We start from the raw sequence: 20,448 nt of genomic DNA on the forward strand, positions 1-20,448 counted from the left end.
ACCTTTTCAATCAAGTTTTTCTTTGTTCAACCTCCCCTTTGATCGGGTATTTCTGATAAGAAGGACTTCCTCTGGGTTTTCACATTTGCAGCAGCCAGCAGGAAGACATGCAGACAGCTGAAAGTGCATTTTAGAGCCATTAGATACCTAACTGCAACATTAACTTCCTAAAGTCCCACAAATACAAATCAAATTTCCTACTGCTAACTTTCTAGCTCCATTTACAGAACTGCAAAACTCCCTTCTACAGAAACATATTTTCCTAAAAAGTGTTGCCCTTGCCAGATTTATTATTTGCTGGGCATGAAAACACAAATGAAATAAACTTAGAATGAGGCAGCAAGCACAGACTTCAGGTGATTCCCACTTGCCCATGATCCTCCTCCATCATTACTGTGCTGGGTCCCAGTCCTAGTCTCTGACAGTGAGCTGAGAAATTCCTGTTGAAGGACCATGACTTGGCCTACAAGGATGAATCAACATATAAATGTATTCAGAATCTCAGTTTAATATGTTCTCTGGGAGCATTTCTGTTGCATTTTCTTCTTACACATGTGTTTCTCTTCCACTCCAATTGTTCAGATTTAGTTTTTCCTCTCTGAGCATATTTCATCCATTGCTACATTGTTCTTTTTTCTCGAGGTGAAGAGGAAGACCTCAGTCAAGCAGACTCTTATGAAAACAGACAAAAGAAAGGAGTAAAATTACAATAGGCAAGAAGATAATTATAAGAAAAAAAACCTCAATTTTGGGAGGAAAAATCTATATATTCTTTATCCCTGTAAACAGCTGCAATATCCTTAGGATATTCCCCCTTGTGCCTGTTCACTCATACAGATGCAATATCTTCAGTTTCTCTATCTAAACAGAGATTTTTATCAAACTACCCAATTAAAGTAGTCTGAAAAGAGAAAATATCTTGTATAGTTCACTGGTTTTGCCCAGAGGGAAGATAAAGAACCATCTTTTTTATTCTGTATGTAGGCAAGTAATATAAATGAGAAAGAATAAATAGGGTCCCTGTCTATATTTGTATCAAAATTGCTATAGTTTCTCTTTTCAGAGTCATTATTTTTCATTATTCTGGCTACTTTTATTGAATTGTGTCTCATTCTTGTTAATTCAAATACTACAAAAGTTTTACTGGGGCTTGTTTGCTTTAAACACCTGTAAAATTTTTCTTGATATTGATAGAAGCAGACATAAGTCAATAATGAGAGTTTCAGAAAAAACGTGTCTCAAGAGCTATTCATTACTGGAGAGAACTAGTACAACTTAATGTTGTGCTCTTTCAAGTCAGAATAAATTATACAGAATAATAGAGGAAATCCAGAAAATTTCATTGCAACTTTTCAGAGTTATGAAATATTTAAAAATTAAAAGCCATTAAATAACAATGGCTCAGGGCTGGAAGCCTTCATTCCACAAAAGTTAAGAAGAAAATTACTTTAATGAGAAAAATATGCAACTACTCAAGTAAGTGTACCCAAAATAAAAGTATGAATGCCTGACTAAATAAATCCTCTAACTAAAAACTCCATCTTATAAATCCACCTGGAGAATGTTATCATGAACAATTAATAATTTTGGCTCAGAAATTCAGTGGTTCTATCCTAATTTCTTGCAAAAAAATGCATAAGAGGTTCAGAAACTGGCAAAATTAGCACATTATTTGGCTTGATTACATTGCCTTAATTTAGGCATAGTAAAATAATTGAGTGAAAAATGTGTTAACCAGAGCACTAAGTTTTGACAGTTGCATTAAAATTATAGATTGGATTAAGAAGAATAAAGAAGAATGAAGTGTTTCAACACTTGTGGCCAGCATGCCAGAGGCAGTGGAGCAGTGACACATCAAGTGAGATGCATCTGTCTCTGGGCTTTCCCAATAACTCAGGACCCTGAAGGAGTTAATTCAGACAGGCTGCTGGGGATGATGGAAAAGGTGCTATAAGCACTCGTTCACTGACTAAAGCAGCTTTTCTGGCTTTGAAATGAACTGATCCAATATACAGAAGATTTTCCTATTCCAATTCAACCAGAATTTTAAAGCCACCCTCAAGCATTCTGAATCAAAGGTAACATAAAAACTGCTCTTAGCAAAACTGAGGAAAAAGAGCATCAAAACTTCAAACCTCTGCCAAACAAAGCAAATGAGCAAACAGAAATCTCAGAGCAGAATTATACTCAATGAAATCCTGCATTAATGTTTAATCTGTTGAGCCATAGGGTACCTTGTAGGCAAGTTGGTTAATTTTTTTCTGCACAGCAATTTCCCCACATATAAAATAGGACAGCAACATTTGCTTAGTTGCAGTGGCTGTGAGAATTTAAACCCTGCACACATCCCTGCTTTGCAGGCAGTAACAGCCATTTGCTCAGTGCTGGGCTAGGGGAGGAATCATTAATCATGAAAAACATTAATCATAAAGAAGAGATCAAGCATTTTTCTGAATTGTTCTGACAAAGGTAATTAATGCTAAAATCCAAGAAAGAACTTCAGTCTACTTGCACTTCCTCCAGCTTCGGGCATCTCTCTGACCAGCCTAAATCAGAGACCTAAATCACTCTCTGCTCCCTCTGCAGCTTTTTGGGTGGGAGTGATGCTCCAGAGTGAATTCCAGATCCTGCCCAGTGCAAACTACCCTCTGCAGCTGCCTCCTCTCCGCACACAGCCTGAGGTGAGCACTGCAGGTGCTGCAGCTGGAAACAACAGTTAAAAAATTATTCTTAAGGAAGAATTCAGGCAAAAAAACAAAAAATTATGGTATGTACCCCAACGTAATTGGGAACCATTCAACTTCTAATCTCCAAAACTCAGGCTTCATTTATAACAGCACAAATGTAAGCTGTTGCACTGAACTGTCTTACAAGCACCCCCAGATTTCTGTGTAACACTCCATGAAAACTCCAGTGGAAAGGTGGTTTTACACCCCAGTCTTACCCATAGTGCAGGTGCCTCTCTCAAAGCACTAACATTTACACTGATTTACATTTACACTGATCTGTGATGCATTCATAAACAAACATGCTTTTACTCCATTCCTTCATTTTATGTAAAATTTGTTTTGAGGACATGGAGCTGCTGTGCTGGGACACATGCAACAGAGGTTAGAATTGTCACTGTTAACAAGAACACAATTTAATGACCCTGAGTACAGGCTGCAAGTGACAATGTCATGCCAAGTTAAGGGTGTTTTCCTGCAAAAGGCAATTACTTCAGGCTACAAGGATAATCTATTTCATAGGAATTAAGCAGGGTCACAGAAAGATTTCCGTCTTTTATAATTATCTTCAGGAAACAAGTGAGGGGAAATACAAAAAGTGTTGCTGAAAATACAAGGAAACAGGAAAAAAACCAAAAACAAACCATAGATGAAGCTCCTCTAACAGGCATTTGTTACTAGGAGGAGGATGACTTCACTATTAAAAAATCCTCTTCTGAAGACAGAAAAGGAGGAAATAAAATTTTGTCTTCATCAAAACAAATAAAAATATCTTTCAAATATTCTTCCCAGTTTCAAGCATCGGTAGGAGGGTTGAGGTTTCCTCCCCCCACACCTCTTTTTCTTTTTTATATTAGTTGACTATTTCCCTCTAAAAACTTTTCCTAACATTAAAAAAATAAAAAAAAAAGTGTTCTCTTCTTTGCTGAAAGAACAGTGGTACTGAGAAAATCACATATATTTTCCAGCCAGTAGAGGCCAGTTAGATCCACCGACCCATTGATTTTTCAGCTACAAGGTGATTATAAAGCCTCTGGGTTCTTAGCAGCATATGGGAGAAGAAAATGGAGTTTAAATCATATTCTTCTCCACTAAGATATTCTACTTGGAAATAGATTTTTATTTAAAGGAATACTATGAGGGGAAAATAAAAACAACCTCACTTCACTCAGTTCTCTTCCTGTCAGCTATTGTTGAGGCAGCTTCAATGCTTCCCCAGGGCAGTTGATTGACTCTCCTACATTCCACAGCTCCCTGTAACAGCTCTAGAAAAGAAAAGGAACTTTTTGGAGAAATACCTGTATGAAGTTACAAAGTGCCGCAGGTTGGAGTTTATTTACCTGTGCTCTGAATTGTAGCAGGTGTGTCTTGGAACTATCCCTAATGCAAAAAACAAGAATATGAAAGCTTCAATGGCTCCCCTCAGACCTTACCATTGAAATGCAACACAGTAATGTATCATGAAGAAGCTGCATCTTAAAAAAAGTTAAAAATGCATTTTTTTACAAAATAAAACTCATGTCTAAATGACAGAATGATTTTACAGAGGGACAAAAGCAACTTTATGTCCTACTATTCACTTTTTTCCCTAAGCTTCATATTGAATTATTGCTTAATCAGGAAACACCTTTCTCTTTCCTATGAAGTATTGGTTCCCTTCCTAGCTCAGACATCTCAGTGTGCTGGCACACGGCCCAAAGATAATAATGTGGTTTCTCCCTGTACTTCAGAAATCTCACAAGCAGCCTGCTGGATGTTTCAGGTGTGATGGTTTAATTATGAATAAGAGTAACAGGGTTGACTGGGGATTCTTGTTTTTTCTTTTTCTTAATTGGAGGAAACTTGGCATGGAAACAAGATATCAGAGGAATATGATTTGCTTCAATTAAAAAGAAGAGAAAAAAAGACAAATTTGCCTACATAGAAGCAGCTTTTCAGACCAACATTAAATGTGTAGATGTACCATTAAATGAGAAGCAAAACCATGACAGTGCTTAACAGGTGTTGCCATCAATACCATGCCTGCAGATTTTAAAGCCCCTTTCACAAATGATACTGCAGTGGCTCCAGGATGAAGATCAGACTATTTCAGAGCCAGCTGGAAGGTGACAGCACCGAGGAGCAGGAGGGCTCTGCACCCAGCTGTACCAGGCCAGCAGGCACGGGGAGCACTGCACAAGCTATGGCCCAGGCAGCTTTTATTACTGCCCCACCCCTGCCCCATCACACCAACTGCTGCACCTGTGTGTCAAGAAAGCACAGCCCTTCCATTTTCTCATTTTCAGCTGCTTTGCCACAAGCAGAAAAAAAAAAACCAAACTCAAAAGACAGTAAAAGCAGAATCTTCTCTCCAGCCCAAGAGGTTAACTATCAGTTTTTTTCTTTTTGCCAGCAGCCTGTGTTCTGTGTTAGGAAGACAGATCTAATAAATCTGGTTGGTGTGTATGCAGGGGAAGTTATTTTGCAGTTTGGGAAAGTGGTAGAGGCCTCTTCCCTTAGATTTTTTCAAAAGTAATTTCCAGTAATACATTAAACTGAAATTCAATTACAAAGCAAATATATCTCAGCTAATGTGAATATTGGCTGGGCTAGCAAGGAGAAATGAAGGGAAGATAGAATTACTGAACACCAAAAATTTGGTCTGTTGTTAAAAAGATTATTTCTAGGTTTATTCCCTTATACCTGAAAGTCCAGGTGGTACTTCAGTGGACCAAGACGCACTGAAAATTATTTCTAAATTCTTCAGCAGAAACTCAGAACTAAGAGAACAACTTTGAGTGGATTTTTATGGTATTTAATGAGAGATATAAATAAATTTTAAATGCCTCTTCATAACCTCATTAATATCTGATAAAGAAATTCTTTGCTTTCATTGCAGAAACAGAAAAGGTCTTTCACGTGTGATCTTCAGTTGTAAAAAGCAGAGAGTGTACATGAAACACAGCATGCTTGAAGGAACACACGTATTGAGATTTAGAAAAAAAGGGCAGTTTATTTTTAATTAAATGGTTTTGAAAATAAAACCTGTTGTTAAAAAAAAAAAACCAGTATATTGCTTTGGTGAAATGATAGACTGAAAATATGAATGTTTACCAGAAGTGAGAAAAAGTAAAAAGGATTTGTAGGTCCTCACAGAAGCTATAGTGTGGTCTTTTTGGCCTCCCATTCTCCTCTGTGAGTGAAGAACTTCAGCAGAACAATTCTCCCACAAAGCACCACAGTCCTGATTGCTCCCAAAGACACCAATACAGAGTATGAGAGATCACAGAAGAAAATAACAGCTATTTTCTAACAAGTTCCCAAATTCTAATCCACCAAATTATCACATCACATGTAAACAACATGAAATTTTTAACTTCCCTGTCTTACCCTAGTCTCACACTCTATACAAAAGAAGCAATGGCAGGAAAAAGAAATTATCACTGTCCAAACAGCAAGAGCTTTGGGGTTCAGTTTTGCAAGGCAACTCCTTCTTATCAATGGTTTGTCTACTCAGTGTAATAGGTACACTCCATGACAACTGACTCATAAAACTTAGATATTTGGATAGCAATTACTGCCAAAGGTTATGATAACAGCTTCCTTAAAAATGTTCTTTTGGGTTCCAAAGCATTTTGTTTTCTGGAGCAATTTATCTACCATTATTCTGAGGCAATCACCATATTGTCCTCCAGTTTCTGATCTATACATTTTCTGAAGATCTGTTTTCTCTAATGCCCAGCATTTCAGCCAACACGCTCTTGTTCAGTATTAAGCATGTCTGAATTTCCAGCACAGAGATTCCATGGAATCCACCCCACAGTAAAATACTTTTACCTGTCATCTGGCATACACAGCTGAGGTTCAGCCAAATTCACTTTGTGCAAATTTAAACTTGTGTTAAGCTAACCAAAATGAATTATTTTCACAAAAAAACTGACAGATGACTAAAAGGTGGAGATAAACATGAGGTTAATTAAAAATTTTGCTGGTAATAGGATGGATAATTTTCTTTTGGCCATGCTGTCCTTACCAGAATAGAAGAAGCATCCAACATATTCTGTTTCTAAAGGAAGAACAGAGGCCATAAATTTTAAGAAAGTTATGGAGCAGTTCTAGAAACAGTTGGCAGAAGATATCAGCACCTAAGTACCATGAGTTGGGAGAAAAGTCATAATGATTTTCTGACACAAAATTCCATTTCTGAAGGAAAAAAATCTCTGAGAAGATGCTGTCTGCCAGAAATTATGAGTGTAGTATTTATAAAAGGGAATCTACTTGACTCAGATGTTTTGACTACCTAACTGCCTCAAAACACCTCACTTTGGTCAGATTAAACATAAAATGTATTTTGTTGTGTTAGCTCTCCTGAATAATTGTACATCCCTTTCTGGCCCTGTCAAAGTGCTCAGAGGATAATTTTATGAGCCCTTTTCTGCCTGAAGTTGCCAGCATTAAAGTACTTGGTCTATGGAAGTGTCTAGAGTCCCTCTGTGGTTAATGAAAGGAGGAGTGGCAGTATCACCCTTCTGGATGATTCTTTTCTTTTCCTTCTCTCCCTTCCCACCACAAGAGAGAACCTCAGGGACCACCCTACGAAGTGTGAATATTCTTGGCACATCCTGAGCTGCATCTAAAGCAGTGGGACTGTGACCAGAAGGTCGAGGGAGGTGATTCTATCCCTTTATTCCAGCTGAGAGACCCCACCCAGAGTGCTCTATCCAGCTCTGGGAACCCAACAATGAAGAGAGCTCCTCAAGAGATTCCTGAGGAGGACCACAAAGATGATCAGAGGGCTGGAGTATGTCCTCTATAAGGACAAGCTGAGAGAATTGGGATTATTCAACCTGGGAAAGAGAAGAAAAGGCTCTGAGGAGACCTTAGGGCAAACTTCTAGTTCCTGAAGAGGCTACAAGAGAGCTGGTAAGGGACATTTTACAAGGGCATGGAGTGACAGGACAAAGGGAAATGGCTTTAAACTGAAAGGAAGTAGGTTTAAATTAGATATATGGAAGAAATTCTTTACAATGAGATTGGTGAGGCCCTGGCACAGGTTGTCCTGAGAGTTTACAGATGCCCCATCCCTGGAAGTGTTCACAGTGGGGCTGGATGGAGCTTTGAGCAACCTAGACTAATGGAAACTGTCCCTTCCCATGTCAGGGGAGTAAATCTAGATAATCCTTAGCATCCTTACCAACCCAAACCATTCTGTGATTCTATGAAACTAAGTCTAAGCAATTTCTGAAAAAGCACTTATGCACTTTTGAAAATATTGCCCTTTATATCTCTAGTGAAAATCATTTTCTTCCTGTCAAACCTAAAAACCAGATGAAAATGGAAAGAGCCCTGTTATGTACCTAACATAGCACCACAATGACTTGGACTGAAATTCCTGTTTTAATCTTCCCAGAGTACCTTTCCTGAACTGTCTGTTTCTGTTGTTCTTCTCACTTTGAATTTAATAGCTGTTCCCCCTGAATGACAACCAAATGCTGTGTCCTATAGAGCTGGCTTCTTCCACTCATGCAATTGCCAAAGCACCTACCACTGAGACATCCAATTACTCCACCTCCTCTTTCATGTTCCTTTGTCACTTCAATCTGCAGCTGCACTTCTGCTGAAGTTCTCTCTTGTTTCTTCTCCACTTTCCTTCTCCTTTCCCTGATGGTTATATTTATCTCTGACCTTCATGCTATTTTCCAGATTTATTATTTTATTGTCAAATTTCACTCCCCAATTTCCTTTTTTTTTTTTTTTTTTTTTTTTTTTTTGTAAGATGGTGCTTGCTGAGCAATGCTGTGGAGCAGTAGCTTTCTTTTCTGCCTCTCAGTGCAGTTCTGCTCTTGCTTCTTTACTGGGAAGGCAGCCTGGCTCCCATTTCTGATTTAATATCTGAATCCATTCTGTAATCAGGGGTTAATATATTGATTTTCTGTTAGCCATATTGTATCTTTATTTGAAAAGAAGAATCCAGTAAGACAAAGAACCATTTCCAAAGACCCATTTCAGAACCTTAATGGAAATTTTCCTGAAACTTGTCTTACTCTCTGTCTTTCATTCTGTCAATTTGAGCAATATGTTTGAGATGATGTGTGTCAGGGATTTTGTGCCTTTCCATCCCTGGCATGGAAGGAACTAAATCAGTCAGTAAAGACTATAAAAAGTTCTGGGGTTTAATTATGAGCTAAACTCAAATATCACTGAACTTGCTAAAACCCCAGGGGAAGCCACATAATACAAGCTGTCAAAGCCACAGTCTGACCAAAAAAAAAAAAATTACAGCAAAAGTTAATTGGTGGGAAAAGGCAAATTCTCATGCATTCTGACTCCTTCTTTAATCATTCTATTTTATGATCATGGGGAGAATTTATCTGATTTTTAAATGGTTAAGATTGCTAGCATGAAATACAACTAACTACAGATGCCCTGAGAAAGCAAAAGCAAGCTTTAGCTGCTTCCAGTCAATTTTTTTCCCAGCAATTATATGCTCAAAACGATGTAATTTCAGTCAAGACAGAATCTACTGATTGTGCTTCTAGTGTCTTTTGTTAAAAAATAACAACAGCCTTTCTCTTTTCTATCCCTCCTCTCTGATTTTCTTGCATGAATCAGATTTTTGGCAAATGGGCCGCACTCTCCTTTTATCTGAAATTTCTCCCCATATGCTGAACAAGATTTAACCTTTTGTACCCATTTATTACATCACCAGGCCCACATCCACTGCTGTACACTGGGAAAACAAGCAGCAGAGCACTGAACAGAATGGTAATTATAGCCCTGGCTCCCACCCCAAGCCTTTCTACAAACGGGTGAGCGTGCACACACAGTCAGAAGGGAGGGAGAAACACAGATCCTGACAAGCTCTCTGTGGCTTAGCACAGGTGATCCATGGAGTTCACTTTCCTGGGCACTCATCTCTTTAGAGGGAGTCGCCTTACTTGATCTAGGATGCCCTTGGTGAGAACTTACTGCTGAGACTGAGTCTCACACACGAGCACCTTTTTCTCATGAGCACGGCTTGTTTCCGTGTCCCCACGATCCACTGAAGATGCTGCTCCCTTATAATCCAAATAGACAAATTCCTCTGCATTAAATCAAATCAAGCATCACCTGAACCTTAAATCAAATCAAACAACACCACACAGGAGTGAACTGTTGGGCTGTGAATCAGAGCAGAAATCAGCCAGAAATTCACTCAAAGAAGTCCTGAGGTTGGCAACTGCTTGACTCCTGAAACCCCAGCAGACAACTTTGAGAAATCTGGCAGTAAAAAGTCATAGCATGTTTCAGTTCTTTGTATGAGAGCCAAGAACGTGGATATCACATGCACTCACTATAACTAGAACTTAGTACTGAGTCACCAGAGTTGTGAATCTGTGTTTTTAATAAACTGGAAATACAGAATTCACTGTCTGTCCCACCACACACGTCCATCCTTTTTGTAAAAGATTCTAGAAATGTACTGCCTTCAGATGGAAAGGTTACTAGAAAGGTTTGATACAAAGCCCACTCTCCCTGCCCATGACTCCAGTCTTGAAAAACTGATGATATCTTAATTTATTGAGACTGCGCTGGTAACCGCTTAGAAAATTAGGGTTAACTTGTTCCTGTAAAATGCTTTGAATATTTTTTTTGTCCAAACCAGTAGGTGATGAAGGTGATTAGTCACGTAGCAAAGAATGGAGAATTCAAATATCCAACAGGATCTCTCTTTGGGAGAGAGATAACTGTCCTAAACAGAATACTTGATGATTTAAAAAAATCAAATATAAAACAAATAATAGTTTTTTAATTTGCAAATTGAAGATGATGAATTCTTGGGAATACCCGTATTTCAGGAAGGAACTGTCAAAAAGTTAAAACTTCATAATGGACAGTTTGATTTTTCTAACACATGTATGCCTAGCTTGGATAACAGTATCTGCAAAGAGTCCTTAGGAAACCAAAGGATTTTGGCCCCAACCTTTCATCTTAACCCTACGTTTATCTGGAGTATGGGACTAGGAAGCTTTCCAAAATTTAATTGACTACCTTTTCCCTATTACTGCTCACTGACAGTTACCTTTTTCTATATTCTGATGTGAGGCAAATTAATAAGCCATGAGCAAAAAAGACAGCTGTGAATAACCTAAACCACCATTCTCTGTCACTGTTCTTCCAGTAAGGGAGGAAAAAAATAGACACCAGGGAAAATTTCAATAATAGATTTTGACAAAATCTGAAATTGCATCTAACTATTCAGAAAAATAAAACAAAAGCACAAAGTAAAAGAAAGTAAAATCAGGTTGCCCTGGCTAAGCAAATCAGTGCACGTGTCACACAGGTATGTGTGTACACAAGCACACATATAAATAAATTCTTGAATTAATTTGAGGCCTACTGGTGCTAGATAACTGCTGCTTCTACACACAAAAAACAGTTGGGAATACTTTAATATAATTAGGGACAGAATTTAAAGATTCATTTCCTTATGTTTGCATTAATTATATATTTTAAACGAGAAACAGAGTTGTTGGTCTTATTTAAGAATTATGCCTTAAAAAGCTGTGCAAAACATGACTTTTCAAAGATGAGATAAAGGCACATTTGGCTTTCTGGGCTGCAAGTGCACATTTCCAGGTCAGGCTGAGCTTCTCACCCACAAACACCTCCAGGCCCTTCTCCTCAGAGCAGCCCTCAATGCACCCCCAGTTCCCCAGCCCGTGTCTGTGCTCAGGGCTGACCCGACCTGCTGCCCTTGGCCTTGCTGACCTCCATGAGGCTCACACAGACCCAGCTCTGCAGCCTGTCCAGGTCCCTCTGGATGGCATCCCTTCCCTCCAGCGGGTGACTGACCGTCACAGCTTGGCACCATGAGCAAACCCTCAGGGCTGCCCTGGATCCCCCTGTCAGCTAAAGGTGTTACACAGCACTGATGTCCCAGAAACGACCCCAGAGGCACCTCACTGCTCTCCACAGGGACATCAAGCCATGAACAGCAGCTCTGGCTGTGATCATCCCGCCAACTCCATATCCACCCAGCGGTCCATCTGCCAAATCCCTGTCTCTCCGATTCCACAGCTGCATTCTTTTAAAAGGAGGAAGTACATTGGAATTTCTCAGATTACACTTCTCGAATTACAAGAGAGAGATCTTATGCAAATGTGTAAGGTCTTGACTAATGAGACAAGGTATTGATGCCTTGTGAAGGCTGACCTAGAACAGAGACTAGACAGAGCTAAAGAATAAAGTAAGGATTTATTAAGAGGCCTCAATGGATCCATCTTGGGCAGCACAACCCAAAAAGGTCACAAAATGTATGATTGGCCACAGGGTCTCACACTTTTATAAGTTTTGGTCCATTTGTATATTGGTGTTCATTGTCCAATTCCAGCTTTAGCCCATGTACTCCCATCCTTCTTGTTTTTCTCTCTGCAGCCCCCATTATTTATGTTTTTGGACCAGAGATCTGGATCGGCTGTCCTTGGTCCCCAGCTAGAGAAGGAATTGTTTTGTCTCCCTACTCTGTGAAGAGAGCTCACCATTCCCTAATATGAAGCCTAGTCTTACACACTCTAGCAGAATAGAATCTGAAAAATATAAAAGCTGAAACCTGAGACATCAGTACTAATTATTGAGGTGTATTCTTTATTGTGGGAGAAATATTAAATCACGACATCAAATATCCAGCATTACATAAATAAATTTAGGTAGGAGTATGTGAAGGTTAATAACATCATTAAGTTATTAAATTCTATGATACTATTTAAACTAAACGATGATACTGTTTAATACATTATGAAAACACTTCACAATTTAATTTTGACTTCCATAGTAAACTACCCATGGGTGCTAGTTGCAAAGTCTTTCTTTACTATCAATTTCTCCTGCAAGCCTGGATATTCTGATTTCTGACTGTGCATTTCATGAGACTTTGGAGTGACATTCTGGGTCAGAGAAATCAACAGGAAAAATGGTATTGATCACAAGGCCAGGATTTTGCTTCCTTAAAAGATGAGACAATTTAAGATGCATTTTTCAAGGATTAATGACTCTTTCATCAAAATCAATACTTGAAGATCATTCCAGCAGTCTGTGAGGCTGCCACAAGTTATTTATCTGCTTATCTTTGTTCAATATGTTAATATCCTCCTGGATTTCTGATAATACATCTTGGAAACTGTTATCTTCTTTCTTCTCTTATCAGTGACATACTAGGCTACCTTATCAGTGTCCACTAAATAATTTCTTTTAAGACTGTGAGAGGTGACTAAGGAAGAAAACATCAAAAAAGTGATGAAGTGTTTTTCCAGTATAAAGCTTTAGCTTAGATCTTGTAAAAAGCAGGATTCCTGTGTCTTAAGTGGGATTACTTCTACATGTTTGTCAGAAGTAGAAGTGAAGAAAAATGCTGGTTTAATTAGTTCAATGCAGGTAAAATCTAGGAGGAAAAGCCCAATGGCTCCTAGCACTGCACCCAACAGAGGAATTTAAAACAAGCACTGACATCTATGCAGACTTCAATTTCAGTCAGTAATTCCCCATACCCACTGACACTACAGGCTGTGCAATTCCCAACAGTATTTAGAGCTCATGTAGTCAGGTATGACATTTTTATAAATGTTACAGGACAACATCATGGGCTACAGAAAAGTTAATTTCATCCTGCAGTTTAAAAAGGAAAAAACCCCAAAACTTTTCTGTCCTTATAGCAGCTGACACCAGCAGGGCCTAATGAACCTGTTAATTTACTGACTAATGAAAATGGTGATTAGTTGCAGGCCACCTGGGTGACAAAAGAGTTGATTTATATCATATTTAGAATGAGAGCTCAGAAAACAAAAGGCTATACATATCTCTGTCTTGAGATAAATTACTTGAGGCTCTTCATGGTAACTGAGAGTTCAATAGAGAAGTCCTTTCCAGTGGAAAGAGGAATTTTCCAAACTAAACATCAAGGATAACAGGAGCATTTTAATCCCCTAGTAAATCTCCTGTTTCACTCTCTGTCCTATTGAAAGGGAAGTATCTCAGCTGATCTCCATGTAGTGGATGTTTCCTTCACTTGTCTTGTTCAAGAAACAGAATGTTAATTGTTTTCCTATTTTCATGACACTGAACTGAGATTAATAAAAACCTCTACAAATTTACACAGCAAAACCACCCCTCTTCCAGTTAGGTGATCCTAATTCCTGCTTTGATTTTGCAATAGGCTGAAAATCTTTATTCTATATCTTGCATAGACTTTAAAATGGTTTGTATGGATAGTCCAATAGTCGCCATTTTTTTATTTTACCTTATTATATTGGAAGTTGATGGCATTAAACAAAACTTATTTAAAAGATCAATGAATTATTAAACTTTTAAAGGAAGATTAAATGGAAAAAAAATGACATTCATCTTCATCTACTGAAGAGAAACAAGACTTCATCTAGTTATTTTGGAGACAAAAACTAATAATGAAGCTAACTTTAATTCTCAGAAGACCTGCTCTTTCAAGAATGGGGAAAAAATAGGAACAGTTTCCTGTTCCTATTGAGAACTGAAAATATCAAAGCTAAATGATACAACTGCAAAGATGTTTGGCTCACATATTTTGAATTTCTATTGGATTGAAAGTAAATTCTGGTTCTTATTATTTTTCTACAAACAAGTCTGGAAAAAATCTGTAGTAGCTTCTTGAGAGAAATGGCAATAGTAGGAGTGGGAAATTCCAAAGTACACGACATTTTTCCAGTTTCCCCTGCTGAAGTGAATTAACAAACACCTTTTCCCCAGTGTTCCACATGCTAATAAAATGCAGGAAGTAAGCACCTCTTTCTTTCTCAGTGAAATTAAACCCATCTATAACTATCATTCTTCATCTGTAGAGTCAGAACAGGAGATCTGTTAATTCAAAATAGAGAGCAAACTTCATGGAGAATGATGAGATATTAAGTTGAAATACTTTGCATCTTTCAAGATGCAAGATCTTTTTTTTACTTCTTCCCAATATTTTTTGCTTCTATATAATGCTTGTTCATTAATGCAGTTTCCAAACATTGTGCAGAGGATGCAGAAGGCAAGGATGTAATCTACTGATTTAGTATGGAAAATAGAAAGAAGACAGGTTTTAACTCTGATATAACTGCAACAGTAAAAAAATAAACAGACCTACCTGACTAAATTATCTACCTAATTTCACATGTCCAATAACAATTCTGCTGAGGTATTTTCAGATCAGTTCTGCAAAGCACCTGATCATTTACCAGCCTGGAAGGATATAAAGAGCCAGAGAGTCCTATTTTGGTGTATCAGGGCAGATGCAAGCACAGGTTCTGTCCTAAGAACATTACATCCTTGTCTGTGCTCATCCTTAGTCTTTACTGTGCTTATTTAATTCCTCTGAAACTAGGTCACCTATTTATTTGCCTAAGATTTTGGCTGGGAACAGAAATACTGTCACACTTGACTGAGGCAAGGCCTTCCTGCTTCTGCTCCATCAGCATCCACCACAAGAGAAAAGTAAGGAAGCAACCAGACCTGAAACAATCATGGTCCTCCATTTATCCATTTTCAAAAGTCTCTAAAGCTTGATGGCTCTACATTTAACAATATTTCTATATTTTTCTTAGTGCTTGGTTCACACATATTTCTCATTTGCATTTTTGCCTCTATTTTTTTGCCCTTTACAGCTTCAAATTCCAGAGTTCAACACTAATTGCACACTGTGTGGTTTAAGAGAAATCTGGTTTTCTTTTTCCAGTTTTATCTCCTTTTTCCCCAGTATGAAACTGAATTTTTTCATGTCTTCTCGACCTAGAGTGGGCAAGTGTGAAAACAGAAGCACAGGCATGTAAAAAACAACATTTACAATACTGAATCAGAAAGACTTTTCTAGTGCACAAAGATATTTTCATAATTAATTATCCATATAGATGCTCACAGACATAATGCACTGGAAAGCCCAGTTTCACTTCACTGAAATCACCAAACTGAAATGCAGGTTTCTACCAAATACTCTGAAGTTTAAAGTCTAACATTAAAGTCAATATAAATAAGCAACATCTAAACATTTTTAAGAAGGAAAAAAGGAATTCCATATAATAAATTGATTCCTGTTATTAAAAAAATAAATTAAAAATGAAAATGTCAACAACTTAATTCCTACCTTCTAGTTGAGGCCACAATGCTATTAGTACATAAGATGAAGTCTGGGACATAAATATTACATTATTTTTACTTCAAATAAAATGCAAGCATAGATGTCAACACACTCTTGCTAACTTTGTTAAAACTAAAGATTGCTAATGGTGTTCCAGCCCTCTCCAAAAAATTGAGTCTCAAGAATGTAATAATCACATAAAAAGAAAAAAAGGCTTCCATCTGTCTCTGTGGTTGAGTAGAAAGATGAAAAAAAGGATCAATTAAGAGGAATAAAAAAAAACATCTACCAGCATTATTGAAGAAGTGGCACTATTATCAAGAAGATAATCATATAGTACCTCCTGACTGTCTTCAAAGAGGATGCTCTTGTCCACAGATATTTTAAAATAACTAAGTGCACTATCAAACCACAAAACCATTTAAAGAATGCTGAATAAGGCATTTGGGATTCTATGGCAGTTGCAGAACATTTTAAGTTATGCTCAAAATATTTTTTCCTCAGGAAAATTATGCAATGTACCTTAATGGAGTGAAGACTGGCATGTCTAGTACAGAAGTCTGATGAACTGAACACCACTGAAACTTATTTTTACATACTACCAGCATAACCTTGTCTTTAAAAGAGCTATAACTCTTCATGCAGCTTCATCTACTGATGAACATGTATTCCTAAGGAAAATCTTATTAAATGTGCATCATAACAATTGGAGAGGCAGGATATGACATGTGGTAAGTTTTGTAAGATACTTCCAAGGATATGAAACCTCCCTCTGCATCAGAATGTAAAGTATTATAATGAAATCAAGAAGACACTCCCATGCAAACTGTTTTTACTGTAGAAAAGACACAATTTCATTGAGAACAATGGTAGTTCTAAAGCTACCCCAGTGTGATAGAAGCTGTTATTTTGTGAATTCTGAGATAACAAGAACAAAATAAAAAATTAAAGAGGAAAGAAAATTAAAAAACTCTATAAGAGAGGAAAAAAATCCAAACACACTCCCATTCCCTTAACAGAGTTTCTAATGCTCTCGTGTGCTCACTAGTGGCACGCACAGATCACTTCAGGTCTAGGGAAGGGGTAAAATATTCACATTGACCTCAGCTCTACAGTAGTTATGTTCACTAGATCTTTGCTGACTACTCCATAAGAACATGTTGGGAAAGAATTGGGCAATCCCTGCCAGAAATACAGATACTTTTTCTTTCAAAACTAATAATGTATTGCAGATTTCTGGAACAATTCAAGTTCAAATGTATCTCTGGAGATCACCTAGCCAACCCCTCCTGCTTTATGCCTAATTCAGATGATATAGTTTAGGACTTTCTCCCATGTGTGTTGAGGAATTCTCTGAAATATTTTAATCCAGAATTAGACCGGGAAAAACATTTCTGTCTATGTGTCAGAGTCAGCTAGACTGCCTATGGAGTTATCTAAAGTTTAGCAAATGCATAAAAGTATAATTTTAATCTGTTCCTCACCATTGTTCTCCTGAAGCAAATCACAGAGGAGGAAACTTAAGAAATTATGTTCTCACATTTCTGACTAAGCTGTAGGACAAAAATATCTGCCTTGGACTTTTGTACAAAACCTATTTGGAGGTTACACTGACAGCAACTTACGCAATTAATTGCAATCATTATGGAATCAATGTCAGTGCTTTGCCTTACAGTGATGTGCACAGACAAACAAACTAAACACTGGTTTGTGAAAAGAAATACTGCGATTAGCAATGATGAAATAAGAAATTATTATTCATCAAGCTTTTTTTTTCAGGAAACAAAATCATCTCAAGCTGGGCTATTTTCACCTTTTTGCCCAGAGTATCTCTGCTACTCTCATACTGCTCTGTTCCAATCAGCTCAATGTCTAAAACACATTCCAAAGCTCTTCATCAAAACTGTGTATGTTTATTTATGTCTGCCACCATCCTAATGAAGTGTCACGGAAAACTCCAGCAATAAGCATTAATCTCAGACAAGAAAGTAAAACGCTCATGTTATAGCTTTCAGGCAACACTTTCCATACTGCTTATTAATCTGTCAAAAGCCTAAATTTGTTTAGTGAATTAAAATAATTTCTCATTCATGACAGTAATTATGTCAAAAGAAATATTTATATTTGAACTCTTGATTGATTTTGTGCTAAGAGCACCACCTATTAATATATTTGTTCTGAAAAATTACACCACCACCAGCAATGAAAATGACCTTGCAGGGAAAAAAGTGAAACTCAAGTACCTTCTTTCTTCTATATATAACATACATTATCACAACAGAAGTTAAATATAATTTCCTTAATGGAAAAAGGATGTCCTTAATTGCTTTATATAAAAATCAATTTAAATAGCCGAAGATGGAAAATGTCAAACCCTTAAAAACTTACTAATTATATTACTAAATATGATTTACTATTTACAGTTCTGTTATTGACAGATTTAGAAGGTAGAGCTAATTTTGTGAGTCAAGGAGGAACATCAGTAATATGCATTACAAAACATATAAATGGTGTCTAAGAGCATTATATTTTAAGAGATACCACAGTCCAATATCTGAACTAAGGCATTTGCCAATGCTCCATAAAACTTTTCCCACTTAAAAGATACTTTGGGGCTAGATGAAGCACCAGATCTGCGTAGTGAGCCACTCACAGATTTGGAAGATCTGATCAAAGTATAAAACTATCTGGTTTTGCTATGCAGTTTTGTGGGTTATAATATAGGCATGCATATTTGGAAAAACAAACGCACATCACCATTAATACTGACAGATTGATTGAGGATGTCCTGCAGCTTTGAAACTCTACCAGAGAAACATTGAGCAGCTCTGGTAGCAGAGCTCCCTTCACTGTCATTTTAGTAGTCTTCAGATTTAAATAAAGGAATGTTTTATATTTAACTGTGAATACTACTGGTAAGGTATATGACCTCAAGGACTTCTATGAGAGCTCTCTTTCAAAAGGAAAAGACATCATTCTTCCTATTTCTGTAAGAAGGATCTTGTTTTCCTGTAGCTTTTCCAACAGCTTCTATAATAAAGTCATTTTCCCTAAAACATAGGCGCATGAAATCACTTTAATACACAGCAATCTTCAACATTAAATTCACAGATCAAATGCCCTGTTTTGATCAGCAAAGGTAAACAAATTAAACATGCGATAAAGTGTGAATTCAGACAAATTTAGATCAAATTATATGTGAGGTTAAATTCAGTCAGACCATCTGGAGTTCCTGTGTAAAAGTATATATGAGTATATATGAATTAAAATAACGTGTGTTTGGATCAGGCACGGCCAAAATAGAACATTGAAGATCAAGTCTTGTCTATTGTCAAGTTCTCTGGCTGCTGGGGGTTCCTTCCATAATTAACCTCCCCAAAAACACCCCACACTTCATCCCCATCTATCCTCTACTCCTGAAAAGCCCAGGCTATGTGCTGAAGAAATGCAATGTAAAGAACACAGGGATTTAGCCTGCTTCCCATCAGACAGCAATTCCAGTGGGAATTCAAAGAGACAAATAAAAATATGTTTTACACATCACAGCAGGAATTCCACTCTGCCCTTGATCAGAGCTATGAGGGAGCTCATTCACCTGAACTGGCTGCTGAAATAACAATGACTCAAATTTCCTGTTAGAACAGACATTGAGCATTCATCCTAAGAGGTTTGGATTTTTTTTTCCATACTCAGCTACCCTTTTGCCTGCCACTCCAAATGGATTTTGCCTCTTCTGAAGCATACTAAGATGTCCCTCCTGAGCCTCGAGTGTGACTCTGCAGAACTCTTCCTCCTTAAACTTTGTTGATGTCTGCCCACTTTTGTTCTCAATTCTCTCAAGTCCAAAGCTAAAGTGGGACCCGTGTTACCACTGCTCTCCTTTTAAGCCTTTTTCAGAACCAGGGAGCAAATTCTATTGCTCACTCGAAAATGGAGAAACAAGAGCAACATCAAGTTTCAATTAGAAAATCCTGGTGTGCTCAACTTTTCTCTTACCTAAGGCCTGTGACTAAAAGAGTTTTCTCTGACTTACAGAGGGGGAGGCAAGGCTTACAATATATTTCATGAGAATGACTAAGCAAGGAGGCTGAAATCAGTTGTAAATCTTTTCTAGAACAAGAGTGAGAGCAGGCCCAGGGTACTAGGGCTAAAACATTATTCTTTTAACTTGATTGGTTTTGTGCTTTAAAAGCTTTTGGGTGAGGGTTGTTATACTCTTGCTTTACTAGATGCTCTTCTATAACCCAGACATGTCATTATGTTCTTTGTTCCCTACAGCCATTTTATACAGTGATTCAGCTCAAACACAAAAATACTTCCCTTCCTCCCCATTGATTATGTTCTTTGCAGCTGTTGATGGAAAGGGCTGTCCACCCAGTGATACCCTGAAGGTGGCAAGGCACTTCATAACACTGTCAGTCATCCTGGCACACCCTGCTATTAGAAAAACTCCTTTCCCTTCTTGCCACTAACTGCTTTCCACTTAACTTCTTGCCACAATGATTTTTCCTCAGGTCATTCTTGTTAAATTCAGTTCCACAACTGATGAATTTAATGTCTAAGGACTCTTTAGTTCAAAGAACACTCTCATGTTTTCACCTTCACATAAAATCTCTGATC

General features: G+C 37.6%; 1 long non-coding RNA gene across 1 annotated transcript in view; it reads right to left on the bottom strand.

Annotated features, from left to right (window-relative positions):
- Window positions 1–20,448, bottom strand: part of LOC137482582 (uncharacterized) — a 35,208-nt gene continuing 14,760 nt past the window's right edge. Inside the window, exons 2-4 of the long non-coding RNA XR_011004159.1 lie at window positions 3,890–3,989; window positions 2,543–2,703; window positions 1–117 (exon numbers count right to left, since the gene is read on the bottom strand). This is a non-coding gene — a long non-coding RNA (uncharacterized lncRNA). The remainder of the gene's footprint in view (window positions 118–2,542; window positions 2,704–3,889; window positions 3,990–20,448) is intronic.

Source organism: Anomalospiza imberbis, chromosome 14, assembly GCF_031753505.1.
Source record: "Anomalospiza imberbis isolate Cuckoo-Finch-1a 21T00152 chromosome 14, ASM3175350v1, whole genome shotgun sequence".
NCBI classification, from domain to species: Eukaryota; Metazoa; Chordata; class Aves; order Passeriformes; family Viduidae; genus Anomalospiza; species Anomalospiza imberbis.